We start from the raw sequence: 8,611 nt of genomic DNA, 5'->3' as shown, positions 1-8,611 counted from the left end.
TTGACAAACACAATAAAATCACATACATTATAGACATAGCCATTCCAAACACTCACAATATGCAAAACACATGCACTCAAAAAATTAGCAAGTACACAGAACTCGCCCAGGAAATAAGCCATCTGTGGAGGATGGATAGAGTAGTTATTGTACCTGTCGTTCTCTCCTGTACAGGTGTGATACCACACATGCTACACAAAAGCCTGGGAACATTACAATTGAGTAGAAATACATACATCACACTACAGAAGGCCACTATATTGAATACATGCCATATTGTTAGGAAATTTCTTAATACTGACACTGACACACACATTTAATTTTAGTTTTGTTTTGGTTGCTATGCCTTGACTCTGGTCCGGCATAGTACACAGCCACCGGTGTGTACCGAGTATAACCCACTAAACCCAACACATAATAATAATAATAATAGATTTTACTTTTAATACTTACCTAGTTATTTCGAAAGTTTTCTAATTTCTAAATTTCCCTTGGTATAAATTTGTGTTTCCAGGATGGGGGGAAAGCAATGCTTTAAGGACTTGGTTATAAACTCTATATCATAACTGTATCTGTATCCATAAGTGTTTGCAATGATAGTACTTATGGCAGTAGTTATAAAATACCATAAGTCTGTATCCATAAGGAACCAAACATTTTTACAATGTATGAGGCAGACCACTGTATGCATGTGCACTCTTGATGTAAATTGGAGAAAATATCTCTTTGATGTTGCCAGATCTACACTATAATTATATATTCATTTATTTTTTTGTTTTCTTTATGACCAATGTAACTCTTACTTTAAATTTTATATTGTTCAAAAGTAACATGAATCAGTCAAAAGTTACATTTGACCTAATCTGTTTTTTTGTTTTTGCTCAACCTAGCAATGCTGTATCACTGGCATCAATAGCAAAGCTCTAGTATTATGGCAAACACCATTGAATATTTAGGTGATGAGCTATTACTACAAGTCATACAAGAATGTCCTTTCTTATAAGACAAAAGTCATACAGACTTTTCTCTTAGAAGACAGACTCAGGATGTAGACATATCATCCTGAAGTACATTTGATGTACTAAACAAATTGGATGTTTCAGACAATGAATAAGATGCCATGTGTACATCAGGAGACAGGACATCTTGTTCATTGTCAGAGAGGACTGAGAGTTGTAATACATCCAATGATGGTACCTCATCTACATTGACAGGTGACAATGTCAGATCTATGATACCACTAGCTGATGGTATCATGTGAATAAAAGGAAAGAGAAGTAGACAGATGGAAACTGCCAATGATCTGGAGCATAATGAATGCTTTAACCACTATTCAGCCAGTTCTGGCAACTTTGCAGCAGTGACAGTCACACAAGTGATCAGATATTTGCATATTCAATTTCTACAAACATAACTGAAATAATAAAGAAAATGAATGTTACTGAAAAAAGTAATTTTAAAGTAGCCATTTTAGAGTTTTTAGGGAATTATGAATGAATTCCATGAATAATAATAAAACTGAATGGTATTCCAAAAAATGTTGTTTTATTTTATTTGGTAAACCACATTTATGGTGAATAAATTACATTTGCATACATAAACATTTCAGAATTCAACCATCACTTAAGAAAAAATGTATAAGATCTACTGGTGATCTAAAAATTACTATGAGGTTTTTTATATTTAAGATAAATATTTCTAAAATATTGGTTGAACAAAGTAAAGTGCTGATTGGTGACATTATTTTTTACAATTCATTCTACTAATTCTGTTTATATTTATTCAAATTTTATAATACATTCTGATCATGACATATATTGAATTTTCACATTTTTTTCTTTTTATATAAGATAATTTTGACATATATAAATTCAAGGTTATGTAAAACTATCAAACTGTAAAAAAGGAAACTAAGAAAGCTGTAGTAAATCAAAATATTATTATTGATATGTTGACAGCCAAACATAAACATCTGACTGGTGGTCTGTTTATATTGATGGGGTTCACTTACCATTGTTGACACTGCCTGCTTAATAATAATAAACTTCTGCTTTTTATTAATGATATAAACTCCTGTGATAATTTCCAATAATGCAACATGCCACATATTTTTGTCATTCCATTTCTATTGTGTTCTTGATCTGTCCATGTCTCGTCAGCTACTTCCAGCTTTCAACTTCTGATTGAAAGGCAACATGGCACATGTGTAGTCTAAAGATTCTCCATACTAAACTGTAAAAGTTTGATGCATCCAAACTTTTTTTTATGGAATATGGTACAGCCGTATAGATAACAAATGGAGTTTATAACCCAGCCTTTAGAGATAACTCTCTCCCTATGGAAAAAGACTTTTCAATTAGACATTCCATTGGTTTGGTCTGACTGCTAGTGGGTAATTTGAAATTAGAACTGTATTTGTAATGTTGGTAGCAAAAAGTGGTCTGGCCATGGCCAGATCAGCTGGGTCTGTTACTACCATCTTGAGATCAAATCTTTGGTCTGAAGAAATTAAAAAAAAAAAAAAAAATTTAATACAAAATATTGTCAGTTTAAAACAATTGACCAGCAAAATAAATTTAACATTAAAATATTTCAGAATTTTAAAAAGTTCAATGAAATGTTGGATTATGATACCAATGATATTTACTACACATATAAGTAATTATATACAAATTTTATACTGATTTTATATTATGTAATATTTTCTTTTTATAATTAATAAAATTAAGACTATAGAAAGATAAATTGTTTTTCTTTTTTCTGTCAATTTACTAGATTGTAAAAAATGTAAAAGAAATTATCAGTAACAGATATGAAAGGACTAAAATCTATTATAGAAGAGTTGATTGATAAATAGGTTCCCTACCATAGCATTCTGCAAACTGTTTAGATAAACTTACAACTACAATCATATAATAACCAGAAATATCTAATCTGTATATGCAGTCTTAGTTCATTGTTCTGTGTTGTTTGTTGCAGTCATGTTTAAGCTTGAATTCATCTTCTTCATTTCATAGAAAATAGTGATTAATGATTGAAATCTTAGCATTAAAAAGTTGTGTATCTATTGAAATTCACAGTGTTTTGGACATATTCTCATAGTGCAAGAAAAAGATAATTCTTTCTGCCTTTACTATGTAAATTTATACTACACTAAAAAAACACAGTAAATATGCTTAAGAATTAAAGCTACACATTGTTTCACATTCTCCTCTGGTGGCATTGAAAGGTCAATAATTCATTGGATCCTGAAATTCAACAAGCTGTTGTATGAATATGATCAAGGCTAAACCAGAAAGTTTTTTCATGTACAGAATGCAAAAATGATTGAATGTCTAAAAAAATTGTCATTCTAAAAGGTCATAAATATCAAATATCAATAAATCAATCATAAATATTTATTTTTCAACATAAAATACATGATTTTTATTACTATTTAAAACTAGTCACATTAGCTACTTCTTTCTGAACAAGTATTATAAAAAATGGAGACCTTATTTATCAATCCGCCTTCATATAACAATATCTATAATTACTATAAATTTTAGTACTGTATTAAATTTTTAAAGTATTTTAAAAAATTAACATAAATTTATTTTATATTTCAGGATCTAGTGTAAAAGATGAAAGAGAGTGAAGTTTCATTATCAGCTAAAATTTGTTGAGACATTTGTAAAATTGTTTTATTTACTAAAATAATCTCTATGTTCATTACATTTAGTAAAAGAAGAAAGAAATTTCTAAACAAAATAACAATTTTATAAACATTAAGGATGTTTATAAAATTGTTTATAATTCATGAATTTATTGTTTTAGTTAAGAATAACAAACTCATAAATGTTTTATAAGAAGTTGGAGTTAATGTTGATTATTATATTGAAATAATGTATCCATAAATTTCAGTTTGAAAATTTTTCAAAAGCATTCAAAAATATATATACAATTTTGTGAAATGAAAATTTTATTATTAATTTAGAAGACAAGTTTTACATTAAAATATTAAAAAAATTTAATATTTAGAAAATATAAATAATTTGCATTTATCACCGATTTATAAAATAATAATTAAATTTTGACACTGATAATTAAAAGAAGAAACTGGAATTTGTATTGAAAAAATCTCCCATGCATAATTATGAATTTATATATAATTTAAGAGTACTTGAAGTTTTTCATGTTTATTTTTGTTAGATATATTTATCTTACAATAAAAAATAATTTGTAAGTACAATAATTGCATTTGTCTAATTTTTTTCAGTCATATACAGAAAATAAAAATTTTATATAGACAACTTTTATATCTACAATATGTTATTTGTCAGAATAACAAAAATATTTAGTACAAGGTACAGTACATACACTTTTTGTGGGATAAATGTAAATAAACAAACATTAAATTACACATTGCTTAAAATATTGTTTATCATATGAGTAAAGTGTTATGATTAGTACTAATTGCAAATGATATTAAAAAATTATATTTAATAATAATATTTATAACTTTAAAGCAACATAAATGTCAGGATACCAGATGATTTTCCTTTTTCTCCAAATTATTTGAGTAAAGTAAAATATAACAAAATTTTTATAAATAACAACCATCCCAATTCATTATAGTAGTACTTAACCTGTTTTGAGTCATGGCCTCCTGAGGACAATTCTTCTAACTCATGGTCTCTCGTGTACAGTATACCCATCACTCTGTAACTCCTGTTCCATTGATTAAATCTGTATAGTATACTTTTTATTTCCACTGCATTTTCATTTTTTCAATTTTTTTCATATCATATATATAAAATAATATATTACCCCTGAAACAATTTTATTTAATGACAATGTCGCTTTTGTTCTAACTACCTGAGGCCATCTCACAGACCCCACTTTAAGAAGCTCTGCATTAGAGTTTCCAAGTGATCTGCTAGTGTTCAGAAATTGATGGCATACTTTGAGATTAGTTCCATGAATGTGATTTTTATTTGTTAATGGAATTAAATGACAATAGTTAATACAACAATATATTTATAACAAATTATAAATTTTATTAAAAAATAAGTTTATAATGGCTAAGATTTAATTAATACTAAAGATTTGATTTAAAATGTATAAATTGCTGACTTAGCAAATTATACAAAGAATTTAATGGCTGGATGGCTGAGCATTTAAGGTAGCAGCTTTACCGCTCTGGAGACCCAGGATTGAATCTGGACAAGTCAAAAGCCCCAGGAATTGCTTAAGGTGGTTTATCCAGATGTGTAGGGTCTTGCCCGTCACAACTCAGTTGTCTTCATTGTAGGCTTGGCCAAAACCATAATGTGCTTGCTAAAAAGGCCTTAGTGTCCATAGAGCAGAAATAATTAAAAAATAGACAAAAAACTTTTTTTTTAAATTATTGATTTGAATTCATATTATGCTTATCTTCTAAATTAGACACACTATTATCAAGATAATAGTGTGATCTAATTTGATGATTATCATATGATTTACTAATTTGAACCTGTTCAGAATAGCAAGTATTTTGGATTATCTGAAATTCTTTTTTCCAATATATTTTTAATGTTAATATGGGGTTTCTCAACATACTGTTGTTGGATGAGTCTGTGGTATTATATCAGGATGACTGACATCAGTCAGGTTTTTGAGAAATGATAAACCTGTGTAAGCAAAGGGTTTTCAACTTTTTTCTCTGAATAATTGTTTGACATATAGGAAGAAGGAGATAGGAGACTAATCTTTAAAACTTGTTATTGGAATAGAAATTAAACTTATCTTGAGGCTCATACAGAGCATGAATACATACCATGTATTCTGAGTGGTGTGAGGTAAGCACAATGGGTTGCATTTTGTGGGGGGGGGAGAGACTTAGGATTCCTCCCTACTTGGATTAACTGAAATTTTGGATCACCAAGGTTTAGATCAGTTAGATACTGATTATTGTAATCATTGTCAATGTCATTTGTCATGTAATGTGAATTTGTTTAGGTTATTAAATATTTATTCTTAACAACAATAACAAAGAAATTTCTGATTTAACACATTAAGCACCATGTGTTGCAAATATCAACACACATTATACATTGAAATCTGTGCTGTGTTAGGAGCAACATGTTAGCCATATATGTGTAATGGAAATAGAGCATGGCCTGTGGATATGGAAATTGCTCTTGGCCCAGTAAATATTTCATTAAAAAAATTTTTTAATGAAATAATGCTAATAAAAATTTAATTTTTTCCTCTGAAATATGAGAAACTAGGAGATGAACTGTTGCTTCTGCAAACAGTAACAATAGCAAAGATTAAGATTATTAGATTATAGCCAATCTTACCTGGGTGCAAGAATTAGTTCCCCCTCTTCTGAGACTTAAAGAATTTTTAGATGGATCTAAAAATATGTTTGATTTCCTGCAAAAAACGCATCTAAAATAGTACAGTAGAAGCAGAGTTCTTCAGGATAATCATTAACTCTCTTCCCCTGCAGGAGGGAGAATTTCCAAAAATCCCTTCTTAGTATGCATTCTCATGATGTAACCTAACTGTATACCAAATTTCAAGTTTCAATTCCTAATTGTTTGGGCTCTTCGCTTATTATTATTATTATCAACCCATCTCGATTATATATAGACTAGTAAAATGCAAACCTCAATATACAGCCCCAACAATAAATTAAAAATGTTAAATATATAATTATAAAAAATTTTTAATTTAATTCATTATCTTGTTACAATGCCAAATGCAGAAAAAAAAATGATTTTTCCTGTTTTCTATTTCCGTGGCCTATGTTAATGTAATATATTTGATGGCTTAAGAAGACTTAAGAAATTAATATTCTTAAAGTTAAAGAACATTTTCAAAACTAAAACAAAAAATTTAATTACATTATATTTAAAAATATAATTAAATTTTTGTTTTAGTCTTGAAAATGTTCTTTAACTTTAAGAATATTAAAGTTTCTGCTGGTTGATGTTAGTCACAGAATATAAATTCTATAGGAAGCCACGGAACCACCGTCAAGGTCTCACCCTCCTCCGTGGGTTTTTCGTTTGCCCAGAAACCCCGTAAAGACTAGGCAGAATCGCCATTATGGGAAAAACTGGAATCACCACATTTACAAATACAAATATTGTTGAGATATGCAAAATCATCTTTGAAATTCTGTATTCATACATTTAGAATGTTATGGAACTGGAATTGGTACACCATATCCAAGTGAGGAAAACAGTAAAGTTTTATCATTGGTGGCACAACAATGCTGAAGCACTATCCAATTGAAATTAAAAATTAATTCTGTACATTGTTTGCAATTTATAAGAGATAAGACAGGCAAATATATCCAATCAAATGGTATTTTCTTCTATAATCAAGTATTGAGATCTTCCAGTGCAATTTGCAAATCCAATTTTCCACAAAGTTTTCAATCAGCAATTCTAAAACACTAAAATGACAATCATGCTGTGTCTTTGAAGCATTTTCGATTGATTCGTCACCTGATATATAAATCGAAATTATAAATAATCAATCATTGAATGTTAAAAAATAAAAAAAAACTTCCCTTTTGGATCTCTTGACCTGAAAATTGAAAAATTCTAAAATTAATAATAAGTTTTTTGAATATTGAAGATGGATTTACACTTATCTTTTAATTGAGATCCTTTCACTTATATAAAACTTTACACTTTCAAATGAAAGTAATCAAAAGAAGAAATGGGTTGTGATGGATAGAAAAAATGCATTCTTCACAATGAAAAATAACAAACAGAGAGTAATTAATTGTTACTTTGGCTTAAATTGAGAACTATTGTTTCGATTTTAATTATTTTCTTTTGAGATAATTTAAATACGATGCGAAACTTATATTAATTATTAGAATTTTAATCTAAATATCCTTAGAAATTTAACAGATTTATTATGATTATTATTATTATTATTTATTCAGTAAATGAAAATTTTATTGAAACTAAATAAGTAAAAAATTTTCATATTTTTAATAAAATGTTCGTCGGCATGATAAAAAAATGATGAATAACCTGGAGGACCGCATTTCAGGAAAGATTTTGATATGAGGTCTCAGAGGGCTTTGCAACGTACTTTTATTTTTTTATTTTCTATCTCGTACCATTATGAAACACATTCGTGACGAAGAGCGTGCAAACTAAAGTTATTTTAGAAATTCATATTTAATATTTTCAGAATAAGATCATGTTATGATATATAAAAATATATTTTTTTTAATTTAACCCCTGTACATCATACTTTCCTTGTTAACAGTAGAGTCGTGCCGGCCATCTAACTAACTCCTTTCAGGGAAAACTTTTTGAATTGAAATAACGTAACTTCCAGCTTGTGCCGGAAGTTCGTATATAGTTAATCGGGACCTCCTGCCTCTACGATTTCCATATCTGGTTTCAACTTTCATCTGTCTAACTTCGTTCTCGAGCTTTAGGAAGGACAAACAGACGGTTGCAGTGGGAATTTATGGGTCCATAATTATTAATCCATAATTATAATAAACTCTAAGATGATACTGAGTAGCTACTCTACATAAAATACTTAGCTTAAAATCGTCACGTCACTGTTTTCCATTACGAAACGAAAAAAAAAAAAAAAAAAAAAAAAA

General features: G+C 28.6%; 1 long non-coding RNA gene across 1 annotated transcript in view; it reads left to right on the top strand.

Moving 5' to 3' along the window:
* Nucleotides 1-3,726, top strand: part of LOC111628699 — a 10,992-nt gene extending 7,266 nt beyond the window's left edge. The window contains exon 2 of the long non-coding RNA XR_002757208.1: nucleotides 3,609-3,726. This is a non-coding gene — a long non-coding RNA (uncharacterized LOC111628699). The remainder of the gene's footprint in view (nucleotides 1-3,608) is intronic.
* The last annotated feature ends 4,885 nt before the right edge of the window (nucleotides 3,727-8,611 follow it).

This window comes from Centruroides sculpturatus, unplaced genomic scaffold (assembly GCF_000671375.1).
Source record: "Centruroides sculpturatus isolate CEXI.00-Female unplaced genomic scaffold, Cexi_2.0 scaffold30, whole genome shotgun sequence".
Classification (NCBI taxonomy): Eukaryota; Metazoa; Arthropoda; class Arachnida; order Scorpiones; family Buthidae; genus Centruroides; species Centruroides sculpturatus.
Note: the sequence above shows the minus strand (reverse complement) of the source record. Positions and strands in the feature narration are given on the sequence as shown.